Here is a 24,759-nt window from a genome sequence, read left to right as displayed (position 1 = left end):
CTACAGAAACCACGTTATTGGGGGTCACTGAGAAACTGCGCTCATGCATGGATAGGGGGGAAGACAACGGCGCTCATTCTACTTGATTTGAGCGCCGCATTCGACAGTGTCACATTCCATCCTTTCAAAGTCCCTCCAGTTGGCAAGGGTTGAAGGCCCTGCTTTAACTTGGTTGTCCTCCTTTCTCAGTGACCGTACATTCCAGGTCTTTTCTTCTCAATCTTCATCTACTGTTCGGTCATCTGCGTACGGAGTTCCCCAGGGGTCTACTCTGAGCCCTGTGCTCTTCAACATCTATGTTAGACCCCTGACGTCTATTGTGGAGGATGCTGGTCTGTCCCTTTACTCCTACGCCAATGACACGCAAATTATTTTTTCTCTGTCCTCCATGAAGGGAGGTTCGGTATCCTCCCTTCAGCTTGGTCTTCGGCGGGTGTCGGAGTGGATGTGTGCTAATTTGTTGAAACTAAACGGAGACAAGACCGAGGTTGTTATTTTAGGCAAACACAAGCATCTCTGGAGCCCCCAACATTGGCCTCAGGAAATTGGTACGCTTCCTCTACCTGTCACCCAAGTTCGTAATCTTGGGTTTATTATTGACAGCAACCGCTAAATGCGGCAACAGGCGGTCAGTGTTGCAGCCACCTGTTTCACCATTCTAAGATGGTTGCGGAAGATCATCTGGATGCTTCCAGACTCCACTAAAAGAACGGTAGTCCAGGCGCTTGTCACCTCTCGCCTGGACTACGGCAACGTTCTGTATTTGGCTGGAAGTCAGAAGGTGTTGAAGAAGCTGCAGGTGGTCCAGAATTCTGCGGCTCGCCTTCTATGCCATATCCCAAGGAAATCTTCCATCTCTCCTTTCCTTCGAGACCTACATTGGCTCTGCATTGACAGCCGTATTAAATTCAAGACCTTATGCTTTGTCTTTAAAATCAAACCAGGGGCGGCTCCATCTTATCTTCAGGAGCTTGTCCATCCACATGTCCCGTCTAGGTCTTTACGCTCAGCCACTCAAGGTAACTTGGTAACTCCTAGTTACAGACCAACCAGAATGGGTGGACGCTCCTTTTCATGTCTGGGTCCTAGACTATGGAATTCTCTTCCCAGTTCCATGAAACACGAATCTTTCTATCTCAGTTCCGGCGAGATCTTAAGACCTGGATTTTTTCTCAGTGACCAGCTTTTCAATTACTCAGTCTGCAGTAGTGGACACGTTTGCGCCGGGAAACCCTGTTCAGGGTAGCTGTGCGCACTATAAATTTAATTTAATAATAATAATACCCAAATTAACATTTTAAAAAACATAGTGGATTGTCCCTTTACATTCTCCTGTTAGTTTTTTTTATCTTTAGGAATACTGTGTTTATAATGTATATGAATTTGTGTTTTTAATGAATCTATTATCTGTGTGGTATGCTAATCTGTACAGTTTTATATTGATTAAATTATGCTAATATTTTGACAAAAATAACTAGTTTACTTATAAGTGCCTTAAGAATTCATTCTAAATAATTGGTCAGTACACTATGTGTGAAGTTTGAGTATTGTTGCAGGACGGGTGTGAACTGTTGAATATAGGCCCTATCCAAAGGTAGCATTTCTTTTAACTTTAGTTACTGGGTGCACTATCCCTTTGGATTTTAAGAACCCCATCTCCTTGATTTCAAAGTCACTGTCCCTACTTGTGCCTGCTCCGGAGGCAGTGCATTAGTGACAAGCAGACCGGTGTTGGTGTTATGAATACAATGCGCTGTCCTACTCTACAGAACATACTTTAGGCTGTGTACTATGTCCATAATTCTGTCTGTATGCTGACCGTAGACTGGGACAGGGTGTCATATTGCAACAGATGCATTGCTCCCAGAGCAGGCATGCTTGCACAGTAAACAGAACATTAGTAACTTATAGACTGAATGTTTGAAGCTTCCAGTCTTCCTATCACTGTGTAGTTGGCAAAGTGGCCTGTCTTTGCACCTCCCTGCATTTGCTTTGCCTCTGCACCCCTTTCTGTAACAAAACTCAGGTGCAGAAGTGCTTCTTTATTTGCATGTGGTCATGCTCCCGTGCAGATGAGAACACCCCCCTCCTGATGGTTCGAGCGCAAAATGAGCACTGGCATGATCCATGCTATAGAAGGGGGCGCACAGCGCAAAATGAGCACTGGCATGATCCATGCTATAGAAGGGGCTGCCCATCTAAAATATCTAAGAGCCCAAGGAGGTACAAGAGGTAGACCAAAAATGCCTATTATGCTCCCATGGCATGTACAGCATTGTGGGTATAGGTCAGTACTGCTGCTATAGTTTCTACTCATTTTTTAAGTTTAAGGTCCAACAGCAAAAAAGCACACTTAATTATTGGCCCAAACTGCAATAATTTTATTCATCCAATATTATGGCATGGTTGCCTATTTATACATTTTGAAGTAACTCCAGGGCGGATTTCATGACACACAAAACTGACCCTTAAGGTTCATTTTTGGATGTATATAGTATGGTCAACTCCCCTTGGTTTGCACGGACCTAAAATGATTACTCGGAGAGTGGCTAATCCAGGTCCGAGTCCATCGCTTTTTTTTTTTAGAAATTGAAGAAGGAAGGACCCATCGTCCAACTGGCGGAATTCGTTCATTTTTCTTTTTTAAAGCAGATGCCTTTCAGTTTATCCCGGCACTTTATTGATAATTCAACACGGTGATGATCAGTAAGAGTGGCAGCGTCCAACATCTGGAATGTCTCCCATCAATCCAAGAGATATTTTTGTTTCGTGTGCTTAAAACAATTCCTATTTATGGACACAAATGGTCTTTGATTGCAGTAAACTTTGGCAGCTAGGGTTACCTTAGAGTTTTAGGGTGGTTCAGTTTTTTGTTTTTTTTTTTTAGATTTTTTTTGTGCTGCACTTTTGTTGATGCATTGTTGTTTACTTATTTCTGCTAGTTTTTTGCGTCCCTTCTTTAATGCCGTTTCTATTTGTGCTTTGCGTATAAAAACGTAATCAGTATAGTATGATTAATTGAATCTTCCATATGATGTGTATTGAAATTCTGTTCATATTTGTATGTTGCACAAAACCATTTAAGTGGAGCATCTGCGTGGCCACGAGGCGCATCTTCTTTATGGCACAATCTCTCAATCCGGGTTTTTTCATTATACTAGAATTTTCAAGCCAGGTTATCAAATTAAACTAGAATTGTACACGCTAGAACCAAGTTGGCGATGTTGTTTTGGACATAACTGAGGGAAAGTAAAACGTGCTTCATCCATTTGTTACATCAAGTTTTCTGTCCTAACTTTAATTGCACTATTATTTAACAGTTTTATATTTTAAGAATGTACCACAGCAGTATATGCATATCCATATTGAAAGCAAGAAAAAACTGGCAACCTGGCCCTGTGAATTATTTTTATAATCAAATGTTTGTTTTGTGAATTTAAATGGAGTGCGAACAGAAGGCACTCACTGCCGTGACCAGATAGTGAAGATGATAATCACTACTGTACAATTGTTAGGTTATCTTGCTGGTGTATGTAAAGAGAGGGTTGTTGGCGACTGTCAAATGTGCGTGCAGACAAACCAGTCTTGCTTGAATCTTCCCGGGGGCCTAAAATTCCTGTCTGGTATCCTATGTTCAAACCTGTATTTCTACAGTGCATTTTACAGTGAATTGTCGGCTTGTCATGAAACAGTAATCCGGACAGGTTAGGGAAACTGCAATATTTACATAGACATTTTTTGTGTTTTGGAGTGTTTGGTTTCATTATGACTCTTTGAGTTTGATGTGAATCACTTTGATTGAGATGCAAATTGGAAAGTTAAGTATTTCACCGTAGCTTACATATTTCAAAAATGAAACTTGAGGTGCATCTTTTGCCAAAAGCTTAGATCTGCAGAAATGTTAGGGTTAAACAGTGCACCATATTTATGGTTATTCAATGCACAATATTTAGGGATTCAAAAGTAGGGATCCCCCGTGTGCCATCTTTACACTAAATTGTATATGTGGAACTTTCAAGATCAAACTACACCTCTTTTGTAAGAAGATGACTCTCTTTGCATGATCTACCCCTAACTTTTGTGTTCTTTTTTTCAACTGAAAGGACACTGTGTCCTGCCTCGGTGCCAGTGCTCTGACCCTTAAAGTGTACATGTCTGATAGGTCTTCCCACAATCAGCATTGGTTAACTTACTAGGGTACAGAGGGCCTGCAGCACTCAGTGACACCACAAGTGTTACAATGGGGAACATGGCTCCCAGTCAGACATTCCAGGCTGGCATAGCAGTTTAAAACTGCTAACTCCACCTCGCCATTTAAATCAATATTAAAGTCCAAACTTCCTGTTAGAAATGGGGTCTCTAGTTGCCAGAGGTAGGTACCTTCGTCCAAATAGGGACCCTTGCTTCTAGTCAGGGTACGGGAGATGCACACTTTAAATAACCCCTGCTAACCCCCTTGGTAGCTTGGCACGAGCAGCTAGGCTTATCCCAAAGATAAAGAGTATTTGTATCAACACTCACAGTAACTCAGTGAAAACACCACAAATGGACACCACACCAGTTTAGAAAAAGAAAATATCTTTATCTAAACAAGACCAAAACGACAAAACTCCAGCATACAGATTCTCAGTAGAATGTCTTTAAAAAGGGTTGTTGCAGAAATAAACTTGTAGATGGTAAATGCAACACTTTTCTCTGAAAGTATCTTAGATGCGTAACGCACAACAAATAAAAGGGTTGCAGCGAAGGCAATGTGTTAACTCCTCCAGCGCTCTTGTTGCCATGCAACAAGATGACGCCTTCATGCGTTGCGACAATCGGGTGCGATGCGCTAAAATGGTGTCTCTGATGCAATGCGACAACGTGGATGCATGCGTGCACGCCGGACGGCCGTGCGGCAAAATCGGTGGTTTCTTGAGCCGCGACAGGCCCTGCGACACACTTCTTCATCCTGGTCCTGCAGGTCATGAGGATTCCATAAGAGACTGGTGGAGACTATGGATCCTGCTGCATGTTCTCCAACGGAGGTGCTCCAGTTCACCTAGCCACAAATTGAAGTCACCTAATCTTTGGAAAACACTTTTCCCTGGATCAATTTGGATGCACTATATTTTGTTTGTAGGCAAGGTTGCAGAAAGTGAAAAATATTGCGTTTAAAATCGAAGTATTGAAAAGGTAGCTGGATTAGATAGCCATATTAAAGCGAGTCTGAATCTTTATATATTTTGGTGTTTTGTAAAGTGACAGAATATTGCCTTGTGTCTACTTTTTTATCACCGATATTGTACATCGTAATTGAGTGCTTTCTGGTGCAATAGACAGATATGGAAGATCCCCCACTTAAATCAAATGAAAGGGAAATGTCCTCAGAAGAGTAATGTCTGAACCCTCTTAAAACCAGCATTTACAAAGCCAATCGTTTTTGCTTTGCCAATGCTGTTTGATTGCCGCTGCGTGCTTTGGCAGTTCTTTTATAACTGTGACGCCATTTGCAAAGCCAATAGCTGTGACCAGATTTCTCATAAGTGTATTTCGTATACTTCTAAGATGGCCACCATGTTGCAATGTGCCACATTGTTCAACACAACGTGGTAGCAGTCTTGATTGGAGGCAGTAAAACGTTTTATACTTTCAAGATGGCCTCCACTTCATGCAATTTAATGTGGTGTGACGCAATATCGTAGCTATATTGAAAGTTCAAACTAGATCCCCACCACGTTGGGTCACTCATTGTGGCAACCATCTTGAAAGTATAAAAATGATTTGCTATACTTTAAAGATGGCCTCTACACTGGGGCATTCAGAAAGCTATTTTATAAAAACGTTGGATTTTTAATGCAAAGTGATGTTATGCAAAGCCATTATCAGTGGTCAGCATGGAGCAAGAGAGGGGTGGCAGGGAGTAACAGGGAAAGCTTGGTGAAGTGAGAGAGTGGCAGAGGAGGAGTGAGATGAAGAGCAGCACTGAGCTGCAGCAGCACTCTGTGTCACACAAAAGGGGGAGGGTCTGAGGAGAGAGATGAGGATTGAGGGAAAGAAAGGAAGCATGATCTAAACCTAGTCTGTGGAAGCAAGAAGCAGGGCAGGCACTCCTTATTGAGTGCTAAATTAACAGGAAATAAAAAACCAGCATTTGCAATGCAATATAATCGGTCTCACATTTGCGAGACTTTGAGCTACTGGCATGGTAAATGACAAACCTTTTATCTATGTGTTGGTTTTGAAAACATATAAATAAAAGGCATTGTTATCTACAATGCCAATAGCTTAAAATTTCGCAAATGCGAGACCTATTGTAATGCATTGAGGGTCACAAACCTGCAGGGGCCATACAGTGAGTTAGGCAAGCCTTGCTTTTTGATGGAGTTCATTTCCATGGCTATAACCAGATAATGCCTATCAACATGCATCCAGTTATTAATAATTACAATATGACCGGTCCAATAATACAAATTGGCATTGGCGACGCCCTAGGCTGCCATCAGATGGGTTCAGTACACAATTGCAATAGGCGATTCTCATTAGTTTACAGCCCTCAGAAATTTTGTGATCGGTGAGTTGTAGTGACTGAAAAAACACTGGGAAATGTTATCTGAAGTTCTGTAAGGAATAGAGCAGCCACGGAAAAGAAATCCCCTGCCCCCGCTAGTGAAGGGGAAAAGGCTCCAAGGTGATCATATGCAGATGTGTCTGTGTATTCATACAAGTCTGTGGTTTATGTTTAATCGAGAGCTGCAGATTATAACTGCAAGATGTTGCCGTGACAGCAGCCAGCTGAAAATCATAGAAGCCTTTGCGCAGGTCACCTTTGGCCTATCTTATGTTTTGAGAGTTGACTCCATATTATTCTTAGAGAGGATCCAGGTTCCTCAGATCACAAATGTCTTTCACTGAAGCAATGCTTCCTTCTTCCGTTGAATTGCTGCTGTGTTACAGGGGAATCCTCTGGTAGCTAGTATTTTAGGTGAACTGCCAGAGCTCCGCATGGAAGAGCCGCACCAAGGCAACACAGCCATTCCCTTGTGTGCCTGAGAATATTGGTCACCGTTATTCCTCGGCACATTTTGTGGAGTGGTGTGGCTCACTGGTTAAAGGCGTCAGACCCGGAAGCAGAGGACGGCCCCGGGACCAGGGTTCAATTCCAGACGCGGCAGGGTCGTGGACCAGTGTCAGCGGACTCGATAATTCTCGCCTCGGTGCCTACTCTAACCAGGGATCACACTCTGCAACTCTGGGCATTAGCTTGCCTCATCTCCACAACGGCCCCCCACATACGCCGGGGATGCCTGGTTTCACCCTGGAGATACCCAGTAGGGTCCATCTCACAGGGAAAGCCAGGACGGGTTCCCCAGCGGTCTACAGCACAGAGATACCCCATGTAGGGTGATTCATGCACTTTACAAGACATCATTACATTACATTTTCATCTCTATACACATTATCAGCTCGTTTGACGCACTATTTTTTCGTCAATTCTAGCATTTTGCCTTTCACACTCTGTTATATTTGTCAACACGTTTGGTATCTTGTCACTATCAGCTCCCTGACTATCTGTACAGCATTTAGCTTTTTTAGACATGCGCGTTTCTCCTCACTATAAGACCATTCTTTCATTTTTTGTTTATAGAATGTCCCCTGACGAAGGGCATGTGTAATGCCCGAAAATCATTGGGATTACTGATCAACTTTTGAATTATGATTATGTGATATCCATTTTCACCTAATGAACTGTTCTGAAGAATGAATGATCATTGATATAAAGTGGTCACTAAAGAACAATTGAATACGGATTGGTTTACGTTTCTTGATTCTCTACCTGAACAATTTGATGCAAGCTTTATTTGTCTTTTTACGCTGTGCAAAGGTGGACAACCCCTATCTAGGGGCTGCACTTCATTTAATATTGGAGGGAAGTCATGTGAGACGTAAAGCTGGTGATGATTGAACGTGGGGAAACCAAGCATGGAGAAAGACAGAAGCCACCTGTTGTCACACTCACTACAAGAAGCCACACCCGTCACTGGGGAATAAAGATGTATTTAAAGTGGATTAGTGAAGATCGGTAACACGTGTCCTGTTAATTTCAGATACAAAATCAAACCTTGTATAAACACAGCACACTCTGCACCCTGTTTTCAGCTGTGACTTTGCCTTTCAAACACAGAACGCCCTAATGGTGTGCCTAAAATATATGACTGTAAATAGTCCAAAGTAGAGGCACAACCTAATTCAATATTTTCAAGCCTAATATCTTCGGAAGATATCACATTATCATGTAGTCATGTTATACATGGTCAACACATAGTTTTCAAAGGATTCAGGTTGACTGAGCCTCGGACATATTGCGGAGAGAGCAAGACCTCTGTTGCCTGGTAGTGCCAATTGTTTGTACGTGGGAAGGTGCTGTGATTCAGAAACACTATATAGTTAACACTTGGTACCTAGACAGCCAAGAAACAACCCAAGTAAATGCGAACCACTGCACTGGACATCCTCACACAACTACTATGAAAAACATATACTTTTATTTTGTGTATCTGATGGGGGACATATAAGATTTCCTTCACTGAATACAACTTGACCCGTTCACTTGGGCAGACATTGGTTAATTTACAAATAAAACTTAGACTTTAGGATGAGCGCACTGTCGGCGGAACAAAAGGGATGTTAGGCCAGACTGTTGCTTAAGTAGGAGCAGCAGCCGGAACTACAGGGGAGCAGGAATTCTTCAATCAAATAGCTAACTTCTCGTTGGAGCCAGCTGGCCGTGTAATGCAGTTAGCAGGGAAAGGCTGTCAGCCCATTAGACCATGGCCAGTGTCACCAGTGGCGTGCCACCTGGTAGGAATTCCACACGCGAGCTGACAGGAGCGCGCGCCTGGCCTCACGAACACAGAGTGCTTGTGGCGCTTATTGTATTGTAAAAAAGAAAGATTGCGGTGTTCCTGAAGCGGGCACTGCACTCCAAATTAAAGTAAACAATAAATGAATAAACGGAGCGCGGTGTCCCTAAAGCGGGTGCCGTTCTCTGAAATAAAGTCAAAATAAATAAATAAAAGGAGCGTTCATATTTGCATTGCGATTTTACTTTAAGTGAAAACGCAATGCAAAAATAAAAAAGCTGCCGCCCTTGCCAAAGGTGACTGAAACAAGCTGTCGCCATTACGCAAATGAAAACAAATAGTGCTTACCCCTTAGTTAATGGAGAATGTATAACGCCGCAAGTAAAAAAATTCAGCCCGGATGGGCTGTCCAAGAAGGAGAAAGGGCGGTAACAAAAAAGCCTCATTCTCAATCACGACCCAGCGTTTAGCATAAACGGTGACACCAGCCAATCAAAATGATGGGCGTGACTTCAACTCCACTAATAAAATATCCTGATTACAAAAAGCCTTGCAGAGGGAGCAGCGCATGCGCGCTACAACGCAGGTCTGCGAGACCTAAAAAGGACTAATGTTCTCTTTTGTCAGCAGTGGAAGGTACAACTGAGGAAATCATTGAAAAGAAAGGCTCCAAGGGCGGGAGAATTACAAGGAGAGGGAGAAAAGTAATTCAGCCATGAACAGGAAACTGAGATACACAAGATAATACATTAATGAGCAATGTGCTAGCCCAAATCCCACTCTTTGTAGTATTGTTTGCAGTGCTGTCTACAACAGACAGCTGAAGTTTTCTGTAGCTAGGCAGCATTTTCTGGACTGTTTATCCCCTTTTGATAGTGGTTTGGTCTCAATGGGATCTGGTCTCAATGGAGCCAGTTCAGACATAAAGACCACTCTTGATAGGGCCATGTTTAGGGCCAGATGTACGACCCTGGTAAATTGTGCCTCGCAATTTGTGCTCGATTGAGAGTCGCAAATTACGAGGCGCAATTTACAATGTACTACAGTGTCTGAGACACTGATTGCGATTCCCAATTGGGTCTCAAAATGCGAGGCTCATTAATAATAATAATGAGTCATTCTCAATCCGCGACCCCATTGGGAATGGCTGGCCTTCCCAGGGATGATGGCCTGCTGGACTCAGCAGACCACCATGTCTGTGACTGCTTTTCAATGGAGCAGGTTTTTTTTTTATGCAGCCCGTTTTCTTTAAAGGAAAGCTGGATGCATAAAAAAAAAAAAAGTGAAACGTTTTTGTTTCATTCTTTAAGGGTAGACATTGGTCCATGGGACCACAGCCTGCCCTTAAAAAATGTTTTCTCCAGCACAATGCATTCCCTTTTGCGAGTGCATTACCACCCTCTTGAAGGGGGTGGTAATTGGCGAACGTTTTGCGACTGCCATTGCGGTCGTAAAACATTCATACATGGTTTTGGCGGTCACTAGTAGGAAGGGAACGCCCCTTCCTAATAGCGACTCGCAATTCCTAAATGGCGACTCGCAAATAAATTGTGGCTCGCTATTTAAGAATTCAACATAGCCCTGTGACATTTTGCATGCACAAACAGGTTGCAAACCCGTTTGCTCACGCATAATAGGGTCGTACATCTGGCCCTTAGTGTGTCTACTGACATAAGAGCTCTGCCATTTGGACTTTTGGGCAGTACTATATTCACAGGCACGCACAATTTCAGAAGAAATTATCGCTCAATATTTTAGAAATTACAGAAAAATGTATCTCTTTTGATTATTGTGTGAAACGATGATTCGCCATGAACAGTGATATGCCCATCCAATATACAGATAGGTGCGACTGTATTGTGTATTGGTAACTGGACGTTTTATCGGTGTCGAGAAAAATTTGACTCTTGCCTACATATAATTCAAACTAATGTCTTTTTGCAGGCATATGATTTGCTATGTTCCCCAAAATGCTGATTTGTAACCAGCATTCAATCCAAATGTTCCTGCTTTAAAATCCCTGTTGGAGAGGTGGGGGGGAGGGGACAGTGGTTATGATTACAATTTGCACCTGATTTGCCTGCTATACTTACAGTTGTGGGCTTGCATAGGGAACATTCGTTGGCTGCCAACACCATTCCCTAAAGGTTTATTTTTTAATTTGTGCAGCTCCTATCCTGCCCCATACTGAGGAATGCTAAGAAGTGATGGGTGGAATGCCTGCATTTATCTCAACCACTGCTAATCACTCAGGCCTCATCCCAGTTGATCATTTTCTTTTTGTTGAAAGTGCGACTTCAGGCAGGAACCAGCCACGCACAAATCGGCCGCAGTCCTGCCCAATAGAGACAGTCCAGTCAAAACTGTTAGGCCATGTCTTCTCTGAAATGAAATGCAAGCATCCCTGGAAGAGTTTGGGCCTATTTGAGCCTATTCAGTAAGATGCAGCTTGAATTCTTTTGAAACAGTGAGCACAAGACCCATGTCTGGCCATAGCTGTCACACTTAAGCCATCGCATTAAGGAATACATAACATTGATGGGTGGAAGGCTTCAATTGTCACGCAACCGCAGCACAACTTCAGCTCTCTTTCTTCATAAACCTGTTTCTCTGTCATGCTGTGCCAGCTCCTTATCTTCATGTTCTAAGCGGGAGTGTGAGCCCTAACAACGATTGAAAAGTAGAAAAAATTAATTGACATTTATTTTTTTCTACTAGGCATTTGAACTTGCGAAAGCCCTTTATTGAAGGAAGCAGAGTTACAGGCACAACTCAACAAACAGAGTGGCTTATGAAGGAGACCCAGATCTCCCTTGCTCCAGTGCTGGATAGGACCGGGTTATGCCCTCGGACACAGTGAACTGAATTAATCACTTCTGCTAATAGCCCTATTGCCCTTACTTGCTAAGACATAGTGGAAATTAACAGCTGTAAATGGCCACAGGTTTGGGCGAGAAAGCATAATTGTGGCGCAAATTCGAATCCAGAGTTTTTCAGACTCTTACTTGTCTGCATACTTCAAATCAACTTAAGAATACCGAACAGCCTAAGCACCAGAAAATAACAAGGGTTTTTGTTTGCATCTTTGAATATATTATTTGTAAAGCATAACATTACCATGCAATAAAGATTTAAGGCTGTGTTCCAGAACCAATTGCAACCATAAGCTGAAATGTTTGTAAAACAGATAGTTACATTGGAAGTTTGCCTGTACGCATTCTGCATGAGAATAAAGTACAAGGTATACTCAAGTGTTTGAGGGTTGTAAAAGAATATAATTGTATGAGGAGAAAGAATTGATGCAGCATAAGCATGCTAACAAATTACTATTTTTTTCTCCTTAATCTACCCTCATTTACTGCTTTAACTGCATTGGGCCCTTTAGGATTAGATCGCCAAATGAAATGCATTTACCACAGATGCAAAGATCTTCTGAGGAATCTTTCTCCACTGAAGGAGTGGTGAAAATTAAGATGTCTAAACTCCACGTTAGGTGTCCAATGAGGACCATTAATTGACAGCCAACTCTCAGATTAGACATCAGATTTAGATACACCGCTCAAGACCAGTCTGTAGATGTAAAGAATAGCAACAGGAAGTCCCAACTTCCTAAAGAAGTTGAGACAAGTAAGGATTATACAAACTAATAGCTCTGCAATAGCTACACAGAATAGGAGAAGTAACCCCTAATGTTCTGTCAAAGTCATTAATCACAGTCGAATGCAAAAATCAACAGGACTCCATATTACACTCAGACAGAAGTTGAATAATTTAGTTATTGAATTGGAAATGCAAGGTTCATCATAACCAACATTTGCTTAAGAAGTTCAGTTAAAAATATAACACCCTTTATAACATTACCAAGCATTTAAGAAGGCATTCAAATCAGCAATAGCCTCAGAGTTACAAGGTCCTAGGATAGTTTGTTGTCTAACGGCTCCGATTCAGAGAGGATGGGAAGGGTATAGGTAGAGTCCTCTAAGGGCGAGTCAGTTAGCATAACTAGAAATAAAGAAATGAGAAGTGGTTCAGCAGAGAAGGCTCAGTCCATATGCTACCAACTGTAGCATAGACCAGGCAGTCCAAAGTTAGAAAAGAGTTAAAAAATAAAATTAAAAAATCAAACTATAGCATCCAGGTGTCTGATGCCCCTCATTTGGGTTTACTTCTTATAAGTTGTTTGGTAGAGTCCAGTGGTGTGGCATCAACCCACCATCGAAAGCCCATCACATGGTTATGGTCACATCGTCACCTAAGACTGGGATGCATTCGGGTCATATAAATCCCATAGCATAATATGATTGAAATATTGAGCTGGCTTCCCATGCTAGTCATGGGAAACAAAACCTTGCGAGTACACACAGGCCTAACATTGGTGGAGAAAAAATACAGAGTTTCAGCTTATGGTCCTAACTAAAATTGTATTCCCACAAGAATATTTCGCTGTGAACTCTGGAAAACGCATTGAAAATATGTCCCGGAACAGTAGTGTACAGGACAAACAAGTTACATTGCACTTGCAAAGGACAATCCATTGTATTAAATCAAGGGAAAGGTCCAACACCAGAGAAAAGGCATCTTGAAAAAGGCTTTTAAGTTAGCATTGCACTTTTAAATGAAATAAACCTTTACCTTTACTTCAAATATAATTAATTACAATCAATTCAAATAAAGCTTCCCAAAATAATAATACACGGAAATAACTAATGTTAGAAATACCCTACTACTACCAATTGTCACATTATTCATATAAATGCAATTTTTTTAATCAATTATAATGTCTCTAATGTCATTCTATAAAATATCAAGGTTGTACTTCGTTGCTTAAACATTGTTACACCTTTTCTAACTGGGCACATTAGCAAAAACTCTGCCACTTTACTTAGCATAAAACTCCATTAAATATATATTAATAAGCTTAAGGACATCATTAGTGCACCTGTATCTGTGTATTAATATCACCTTATATGTATTTTCTTTTTCTCACATTTTAAAGCACACTTGTACGGTACTTATACTAAACTTGGATCTGTTTCATGTATCACTGTATCTATCGTATGCAATATGTATTTTCAACCTTTCGGTTTTCTTGACATATAAATGTCTTGTGTATTATGATTTTTAAAATCTCACTGGATCAGAAGCCCTTCATCAATTTAAATGTAAACTAGTGTAGAAGTTTGTTTTTTACGGTGTTAATACTGCAACATGTGTGCGAACACATCTATATTGTGAGCAGTCAGGGCTGTGAAGGAAGATCGGTCGTTCTCTGGATGAGCATGGTTTACACTTTTACTCCTTTTTAGAGGCGTGAGAGGTATGCAGGATCATTGTTGGAGTGGTACCATACCATGAATGTTTAAAGTGAAAGTAAAACCAACAGCATGTCATTATTCAACTCGCATATTGATACACAACTTTGTAAGGAATAGCTCATATTTATGAATTTGTTGAGCAGGTTACAAATATGTACCTCATATAAGTAGTTGATTTCGATAAATGTAGGTTTTAAAACACATGTTCTTTAATAAGCATCACAAATACCAAATGAAAAGCATTTTTATAAGTTAAAAACACCAAAATCTATTTGAGATCAAACATCATACCATCAAGACAACTTGAGAAGTGTGGCTCAATGGTTGGAGCGGCACACCCTGATGCAGAGGTCTAGCCCGGGACCAGGGTTCAATTCCCCGCCTCGGCGGGTCTTGGGCTCAAAATTCCACGGACCTAATCATTCTCGCCTTGGTGCCAATTCCAATTATGGAGTCCCACTCTGCAACTCTGGGCAATAGCTTGCTTAATCTCCACAACACTATTAGGACCTGTATTCAATAGTCAAAGTACCTAAACCTGAGATTAATCAGTGGCTGTCCTATGTTATTAGTTTATAGAAAAAGTCCAACAGAATCAGAACAAAAAGTGTTACCACACTAACACAATATATACAATAAATGATAAATAAAATGCGAAAAACCAGGATTTTGTGTTGTCTGAAAGTTATTATTTGATTTTCAAGACAGAGAAATATATGTTCGAGGCATATGGGCTGCAGATGGTACATTATGAATAGATCGCCATCTGGTGTTGGGCTCGGATGATTGCACTTTGTTTTTCTCTTGGAGAGTCTTTTGTATCTTGGTGACTCCTCCCTTAGTTGGTAGTGCGCATGGGCATCGGCTCCATCCTTAGATTGTTTTTTTCCGCCATCGGGTTCGGATGAGGATCGAGACGCTCCAGATCAACTTCAGAAAAAAGTGATTTATCGGCGCGTATTCCCTTTCCAATTCGACGGTATTGTTATCGAACGCGTTTCATTTCCATTCCGAAACGTTGAGGATTCACAATCTAAGAGAAAAACTTGGATCTACGTCGAAGAACAGGAGGCCTTTCTCGACGCAGTCAAGCCCGGAGTCCATGGAAAGGACTCCATTCAAAAAATGTCCAACGTGTGGTGCTAAGTTCCCACACAAGGACCTACACGAGGTGTGCAACCTCTGTCTATCGCCTGAACACGAATCCAGGGACTGCGAAGCCTGTGCAGCATTCTCCTCCAAGCTAACGATTAGAAATCGTCGAGCTCGAAGACACGAGGTTTCCAGAATGCAGGCGGAAGAGATCCCGGAGCTGTTCGGAGACGAGCAAATCGAGGAAGAAGAGGACCAGTCGGGGTCGGAAGGGGACCAGTCGGAGGTTGAAGAACTCATCGAGCAACAAACCGTGAGTGACGACGTCCCCTTACCCAAAAACCGACCCCGTGCGGTAACGACCCCGCCCTCGGGCCCGGTCAAACCGCAGAAAAAAGTTTCCGACGCCCCGCCCTCGTGCCCGGCAACGAAACTGAAAGTGAAACCGAAACACTCGGACCCCCACCATGTCGGATCCGAGAAAAGGGCGACATCGACTTCGGCACCGAGGCTACATACAAAGGAAAGCTCGGTATCGAAACATTCCATGCCGAAACATAAATACGATTTATCGTCCAAGATACACTCGATACCCAGAAAGTCGGAATCGAGCAGACATTCGGTGTCGAAAACAACAAGATCTGACGATCGAAAACAAAAGCACCTCTCGGAACCAGGATCTTCGGTAACGATTCAGGAGCAACAGACAGATCCCAAACAAAAGATCTTGTTTATTGATCCACAAACTGGGAAAGTGGTCATGAAGAAGAGAAAGAGTGAACAGTCAGAAGATAAACCTCTTCCTTCGAAAAAGAGAACAATGGAGACAAATATAACTCCTCCTGCTTCTCCTCGACATAAAGTCACACCCTCTTCTCCTATTCCTCACAATAGGCCAAATATTCCTACACCTTCCACACCAAGACCAGCTACACCTCAGTCAGATGTAGACAGTGATCTAGGGGAGGGAGAACCTCAAGGGGATGACGAAACTATCCCAGATGAGGAGGACCCATGGGAAAATTATGATGTAGGGTCGGATGAGGACAACGACCCAGAGCTATATCCCTCAAAGCCTTCACCACCTGATGATAACACAGGTTTTGTGCAGCTCATTAATAGGGCAGCAAAATATCACAAACTAGATATGCATACAGAACCTCAAATAGAGGATTTCTTGTTAGAGACTCTACCTAATGCACAGAGAACATCAGGTACTCTTCCTATGTTGAAGGGTTTTCTTAGTCACACAGAGGAAATATTCGAAAACCCAGTGAGAGCCAGGGTGTTAAACCCAAGAATTGATAAAAAATATAAAGCGGCTCCAAAGGACCCAATATTTATTAAAGGGCATGTACCTCTAGACTCGCTGGTGGTCTCAAACGCTCGTAAAAGAGCAAACTCATTATCTACAGGAGAGGCTCCTCCACCAGATAAAGAGTCAAAGCTAATAGATGCATCAGGCAAAAGAGTAGCATCACAGGCAGCGAATAGCTGGCGTATAGCCAATACACAAGCACTACTCGCACGTTATGACAGGGCACATTATGATGAGTTAGAGAAACTTATCACACATCTCCCAAAAGAACATCAGAAAAAGGCAGATCAATTAATACAGGAAGGTAAAATAATAACCAATACTTCCATTAAGTGCGCATTAGACGCAGCAGACACTGCAGCAAGATCTATTAACACCAGTGTCATGCTAAGAAGGCACGCATGGCTTAGAATCTCAGGATTCAAACAAGAAGTACAAACAGCCCTACTGAACAAACCTTTTGATCAGAAGACACTGTTTGGTTCAAGCACAGACGAGACCTTAGAAAAAATGAAGAAAGATACAGAAACGGCTAAGTCAATGGGAGCATTGCAACAGCCAACACACAGAGGTTCCTTTCGTAGATCCACCTATAGAGGGGGCTCAAAGAATACAGGAACAAATCAGCAATCCACCTCTTTCACACCAACATCACCCAGAGGTAATTCAAGAGGCAGTTACAGAGGTAACAACAACAAGGGTAGAGGCCGCGGAAATAATAACAACCGCAACGCCTCCACACCAAAACAGTGACTTCATAGAACTCCCCCCAGACCACATAACACCGGTCGGGGGACGTCTATCACAGTTCCTACCTGTCTGGGAAAACATCACATCAGACAAGTGGGTGAGACAAATTATCCAACATGGTTATTGCCTAGAACTCACAGCTACCCCACCAAACATCCCCCCCAAACAGCGTCCAATGAGTCAAGATCATCTGACATTGTTAAGAGAAGAAGTTCTAGCACTTCTACAAAAGCATGCAATAGAGAAGGTCCCAAAAGATCAACAAGGAACAGGAGTATACTCTCTATACTTCCTGATCCCCAAAAAGGACGGGTCCCTAAGACCCATATTAGACCTCAGACCTCTCAATGCTTACATAAATTCGGAGCATTTCCACATGGTCACGCTCCAACAAGTACTCCCTTTACTGAAGAAAGGGGACTTTCTTTCTACACTGGATCTAAAAGACGCTTACTTTCATATCCCAATTCACAAAGCCCACAGAAAATACCTAAGGTTTGTGTTGGATGGACAACACTATCAGTTCAAAGTCCTTCCGTTCGGTGTCACAACAGCACCAAGAGTTTTCACAAAATGTCTAGCTGTGGTGGCAGCACACCTAAGAAGACAACAAATACATGTCTTCCCATACTTGGACGATTGGCTAATAAAGGCCAAGTCAAAAGAAGAATGTCTTCACAACACACAGAAGACAATTCAATTGCTGCACCACCTAGGGTTCACAGTGAACTACAAAAAATCGCACCTGCAACCAAACCAGATTCAGCAATACCTGGGGGCTACAGTGGACACAGAAAAGGCAATAGCATACCCCAACCCAGTCAGGATACAAACAATGGTCGGGTTAATACAAAGATTTCAACCACAACACTCACTACCAGCACGAGTGTTTATGCAACTATTAGGCATGATGTCCTCATGCATACTGCTAATACCACATGCCAGACTTCAAATGCGTCCACTACAGGAGTGTCTAGCGACACAGTGGAATCAGGCTCAACGTCAGATTACAGATCTGGTGTTGGTAAACGACCGGACGTACCGCTCTCTGAAGTGGTGGAACACAGAAAACATTTCCAAGGGACGGTCGTTCCTAGAGCCAATTCCACAAGTAATAATAACAGCGGACGCATCGCTCTCAGGATGGGGAGCGCATATGGACAAATACACAGTGCAGGGGAAGTGGAGTGTGCAGCAAAAGAAACTGCACATCAACTACCTGGAACTATTAGCAGTGTTTCTAGCACTAAAAGCTTTCCAAATGCAAATAACAGGCAAGGCAGTCCTGATCAGAACAGACAACATGACTGCAATGTATTATATTCAAAAACAGGGGGGGACACACTCTCTCCAACTATCCAAACTAGCACAGGACATTTGGAGATGGGCCATTCCTCAAAAGATCTATCTGTTAGCAGAACACCTGCCAGGAGTTCAAAATCAGATAGCAGACATCCTAAGCAGACAGTCAGAGCAAGTACACGAATGGGAGCTGCACGACCAAATACTGCAGCCATTCTTCCAAAAATGGGGGCAACCAGAGATAGATCAGTTTGCCAATCATCAAAACGCAAAATGCAAAAACTTCGCATCCAGGTACCCACACCAACGGTCCCAGGGCAATGCACTATGGATAAATTGGTCCAACAAATTTGCTTACGCGTTCCCTCCTCTACCACTAATTCCGTTACTGGTTCGGAAGCTGCAGCAACACTCAATGACAATGATACTAGTGGCACCCTCGTGGGCAAGACAGCCGTGGTTCACCACACTGCTACAACTCTCACAAGTACCACATCAAAAGCTAAGATTATTACCCATGCATCTTACACAGAACCATGGAGAAATAATGCACCCAGATCCCAAACAACTGAACCTAGCGATCTGGCTCCTGAGGTCATAGAGTTTGGATATTTAGATCTACCACCAGAATGTATGGAAATCATTAAACAAGCAAGACGTCCTACCACCAGAGCATGCTACGCAGCAAAATGGAAAAGGTTTGCTATACACTGTAACAGTAAGCAAATCAACCCTCTGGACGCATCCACTAAACAAATCATTTGCTATTTACTACACTTACAGCAATGTAACTTAGCATATACCTCTATAAGAGTTCACCTCGCAGCTATAGCAGCGTACCTACAAAACAGGCAACATCTTTCCCTGTTTAAAGTACCAGCAATTAAAGCTTTCATGGAAGGACTCAAAAGAGTCATTCCACCAAGAAGACCACCTTCCCCAGTCTGGAATCTCAACATAGTACTTACCAGACTAATGGGGCCACCCTTTGAACCTATGCATAGGTGTGAAATACAATTCCTCACATGGAAGGTGGCCTTCCTCATAGCTATCACGTCACTTAGAAGAGTAAGTGAGCTGCAGGCTTTTACAATTCAAGAACCATTTATGCAGTTACACCAAAATAAAGTGGTTCTTAGAACAAACCCAAAATTCTTACCATAAGTCATTTCAGCATTCCACATCAATCAGTCAGTGGAATTACCGGTTTTCTTTCCAAAACCGCAAACAGTAGCAGAAAGAGCCTTACATACATTAGATGTTAGAAGGGCCATACTGTACTATATAGAAAGAACACAAACTTTCAGAAAGACAAAACAGCTATTTGTTGCGTTTTCTCCAACACACAAAGGCAATCCCATCTCTAAGGCGGGCATTGCAAGATGGATTGTAAAATGCATTCAAATATGCTACTTAAAAGCAAAGAGAACATTAACTGTTCCTCCTAGAGCTCACTCTACACGTAAACTAGGAGCATCTATGGCATTTTTGGGAAACATCCCACTAGATGACATATGCAAAGCAGCTACCTGGGTTACACCACACACCTTCACAAAACACTATTGTGTAGATGTGCACACAACACAACAAGCTAGAGTGGGACAAGCAGTATTAAAAACTTTATTTCAAACAGTTGCAACAGACACTGGCGACCACCGCTAGGGAGAGAACTGCTGTATAGTCTATTCATAATGTACCATCTGCAGCCCATATGCCTCGAACGGAATATGCTACTTACCAGTATGCATCTGTTCTTGGCATAGAGGGCTGCAGAGTGGTACATGCCCTCCCAGCCTCCCCGGAAACCTGTGTCTGTTCCAACATTATTCTTATTTAGATACACTTACATGGGCATTCTTGTCTGTATTCTACTACACTACTCCATCTAACCCTACTATGGCAAAACAATCTAAGGATGGAGCCGATGCCCATGCGCACTACCAACTAAGGGAGGAGTCACCAAGATACAAAAGACTCTCCAAGAGAAAAACAAAGTGCAATCATCCGAGCCCAACACCAGATGGCGATCTATTCATAATGTACCACTCTGCAGCCCTCTATGCCAAGAACAGATGCATACTGGTAAGTAGCATATTCCTTATATACAAAAGAGATAGGCATTCATGAAAATTAGGGTACATACATAGATATTATTTAGATATTCAAGGTATTAGTTGTTTCCTCCTTTGACATATCCAAATATTAAGTCCAGACTGCTTAAACACAATAATACATTGATTTCAACTCAAAATCAGAAGAAAATCAACGGATGACATAAGATCAAAAGTGCAGAGTTGGACTAAAGTAGTCGACGTTTCGGTCTTTTTGGGAGTTTTTCATAACACCATCATCAGGACAAAAACAGTTCTATATACAATAGATGACCCTTTTCACTTAGTTAGAAACACGTCAGTATAAAATTCAAGACGGCAGCAGCACTTTCAATTATAGCGTAGATGTGAGGCAAAGAAGTAAGTCTTTTGTGCCAAGATTTCACTCGTATTAAATACAGGAGTGCTGTCTACAATTTCCGACGGAATGTCCAGGGTTGATCAATCTCAAAGCACTTGTATATTTTTTCAATCTCGGCCGTGACCGCGCCAAAAACGTCAAACAAATCCGATTAAGGCTTAATCTGACGTGTCATCCTTTGATTTTCTTCTGATTTTGAGTTGAAATCAATGTATTATTGTGTTTAAGCAGTCTGGACTTAATACTTGGATATGTCAAAGGAGGAAACAACTAATACCTTGAATATCTAAATAATATCTATGTATGTACCCTAATTTTCATGAATGCCTATCTTTTGTATATAAATATATTTCTCTGTCTTGAAAATCAAATAATAACTTTCAGACAACACAAAATCCTGGTTTTTCGCATTTTATTTATCATTTATTGTATATATTGTGTTAGTGTGGTAACACTTCTTGTTCTGATTCTGTTGGACTTTTTTCTATAAACTAATAACATAGGACAGCCACTGATTAATCTCAGGTTTAGGCACTTTGACTATTGAATACAGGTCCTAATAGTGCTGAGAAATAGGAAAACAATAAAACCCCTTGCAGGCCATTTTCCATATAACAAATTTTGCCCGAGCCCGCAAGGGTATATTGGGTTGCTCACCTTCATATCCAGTTTAATCTCCACAACGGCCCCCACAACGCTAAGGATGCCTGACCTCCACCTTGGGGGTGCCCAGGAGTGGACGCCTCACAGGGAAAGCCAGGATGGGTTCCACAGCGGTATTCGTACAAGCGCCTTGAGACCCTTGCGGGTGAGTAGTGCGCTATACAAGAATCAATTTACAATTTACATTTACTTTGAGCTTAAACCTCCTGAACAGTAGCCAAAACAAAAATACATGTCATTTCCACACCTTTCACCTTTTCCCTGCCATCCCTTCACTACATGCTGCTCAAACACCTGTGTTCCTTCTACCAAAGGTCATCTTAGACACATTTGACTCTATTATATACTCTCTTAAATGCAGAGAAACACTCCTACATGTTGAGATCCCAATAGATTAATATGGTGAGTTCAGAGAAAACAAAAAAGAAAAGAAGACCCCTCAAAGTCCCAACATCAGCAATGCAGGACACAGACAATATCTCTTTGGTGACTGACAAATGGGAAAAAGAAAAAATGCTTATTTTCTCTTGATAAATTGTGCCAAGGCAAGCAAGAACCAGAGATTCCGTGTTTCTCTCATTTGGAAGACCTTGCTGCTCAGGGTATGTAAGTCCAAGCATTAGACCAGAGTTTCCCAAACTATGGGTCGCGATTCACTGATTTTTGATGGACAGTCAAAGTCCCCGAAATATATAAAGATACCTTTAAATTATGTGCTTATTGTGTCACCGTTGCTGCCCTTCAAAGACAGAGGTCAATTATCTGGCTATATATTCTGCCCCTTATGTTTTTTTAATATAGAGACTTGTGTTTATGAACTCATCTGACTGCAGTCCAAGAAAGAAAAAGCGAATTATGTGGCAATCCTTCTGGGGCCCATGAAGTGTAAAAAGAAAGCTGGAGGATGTCATCTTTTACTAACCCACAAATAAACGTAAACTCCTGTAAATGAACTGAACAGAACACATTCAGCAGTTAGGAAAGCAAAACGAAGCACTATGTAGTAGGATCAAACAAATCAAGACTCTTTACTTGGTGATGCACAAATAAAAAGTATTCACAGAAACCGAATTTGCACACATCATCATTTGTGTGTAATATAGTTTTATCTACAAAGCTGTGTCAGTGCAAATTTAGTGACCATTCCTTTGGAAAACGTGCTGTGTTTAAATGACATCGCTACCGGATGAGGCTTTATTACATTAAAAAATCACCCGCCTCATGTCAATTATAGGTAGGTGGGTTGCAAGCGTTTGTCATGCTAAATAGTGAGTTATTGTTCTAAAGAGGTCTAGAAGGGAAACATCCTTTACGACGCAACTTTTACCACGCAGTACCTTTACAACGCAGGTTTTTCAAGGTAAGTCATTACAACGACTTGCGCTGGGGGGCGCTCTAGGATAGGTAATAGATTTAATTTACTATCCAACACCTTCCCTACTATCCACGGGGACTGGAGTTGGAATAGTAAATTAAACTATTCACTATCCAGGACCCCCCCAACGCAAGTCGTTGTAACGACTTGCGTTGAAAAACCTGCGTTGTAAAGGCATACGTGGTAAAAGCATGCGTTGTAACAACGTACATCCGGTCTAGAAGCACTGAGCTTAAATAGAAAAAATACTACTATAAGCAGTGACAACCCTGCCAAGGAAGAGCTCTCTTTTTAAACAAAATTTCAGGCCTGCCATCTGACAAGGTGCCACACCATGTGACAGCCGATATCCGCTCCCTTCACACGATGAGGAGTCGATATCGCACTGTGGCAGGAAAACGAGCTGAAAACCACTGCAAACTTTAAATTTCCAGCTCTTTTCATAGGCAGTAAACTACTTTCAGTTAAGGGGGTGGAAACACCCCAAGACATCGGCACCACCTTTACCAAGCTTTTTTTGTTTTCTTTTTGAAGGAGGGGCCTGGGGGCAGGGTGGGTGCAAAAGTGCCTCTTAGGTATTTCTCAGCACGAGGCCCCGACCCCTTCAAAACCCTGGCCCCTCCTCACACTGAGACTTCTGTTCAAGTTGACAGATGTGAAATTAGCAGGCAAAATGCCCTTCAGAGGGTTTCTGGAATTGTATGTTTTTCCCTCGACTGTAAATATGATTTCATCATTTTTATCTCCAGGCTGCCTGGGGAAGCAACAGTTTGTAAGCAATCAATTGTATTTGTAGTTCTGAATACATAATCGCACTATTTAAGTGCTGCTGGAAATTCAAATTGCTTTGAATTGCACAAAATCAATCTAGTTTAGATGGCATAGCAGTGGCATAGCACAGGTCTCTGAGGGTGGCCCTGTTCACTTATGGCCAATGACTATTTGTGAAATATAGGAAACTTGGGGGCCCCACCTCACTTTCTGCAGTGGCGCCCTGAAGTGTTGTGTTACACGACTGTGGCAAGGGGGTTAATCCAGGCAGAAAACAGCGGTGGTGCCCATAAAATCTCGTCAAGTAAGAAAGACAGCCTAGCTCTTAATGCAAGACAAAGTTAAAGGCCAATCCTGGTAAAACGAGAGGATATGATTAACAAACCCGTTCTCCACAGCCTGCAGAGAATTCCCATGCACGTCTCCTTAAATGCCAGCTCCGCATAATTCTGATCTTATGCTCTTCATGTTCTATATTTGCACCGCGGTCTCTTCATGAGTCCCCGCATTTTCTTTTGCAAAGGAGAGTATTCTTATATTCACATTTGCTGATTGCAGAGAAGCCGTATCTTTCTGATGGACCCATTTAATTTGAATCAAATGTGAGCTACAAAGGGGTAAAAAAAAACACTGGATTCAATCTTAATAGGCCTAGTTTTAGTGCTATGTTGGTCTTCTAATTAATATAAATATATTTATCAATAGAACGTGAAATTCATGCCGGTAACATACAGGTCTATCACCACTGCAACACAAAAATTATTAAAGAAATTATGTCAGATGACGTTGGTGTACAGTGGCAGTAGACCACTCTCGCCAGGAGAGAACACTGCATGTCACAATGATTCCAAGTGATAT

General features: G+C 42.0%; 1 protein-coding gene across 4 annotated transcripts in view; it reads left to right on the top strand.

Moving 5' to 3' along the window:
- The window catches only part of BCL10 (BCL10 immune signaling adaptor), a 182,189-nt gene that overhangs the window by 77,148 nt on the left and 80,282 nt on the right, over window positions 1–24,759 (top strand). The window lies entirely within an intron of this gene.

The sequence above is a fragment of the Lissotriton vulgaris genome, chromosome 1_1 (assembly GCF_964263255.1).
Source record: "Lissotriton vulgaris chromosome 1_1, aLisVul1.2, whole genome shotgun sequence".
NCBI classification, from domain to species: Eukaryota; Metazoa; Chordata; class Amphibia; order Caudata; family Salamandridae; genus Lissotriton; species Lissotriton vulgaris.
The sequence above is the reverse complement of the archived record's forward strand: the minus strand, read 5'-3'. Positions and strand labels throughout refer to the sequence as shown.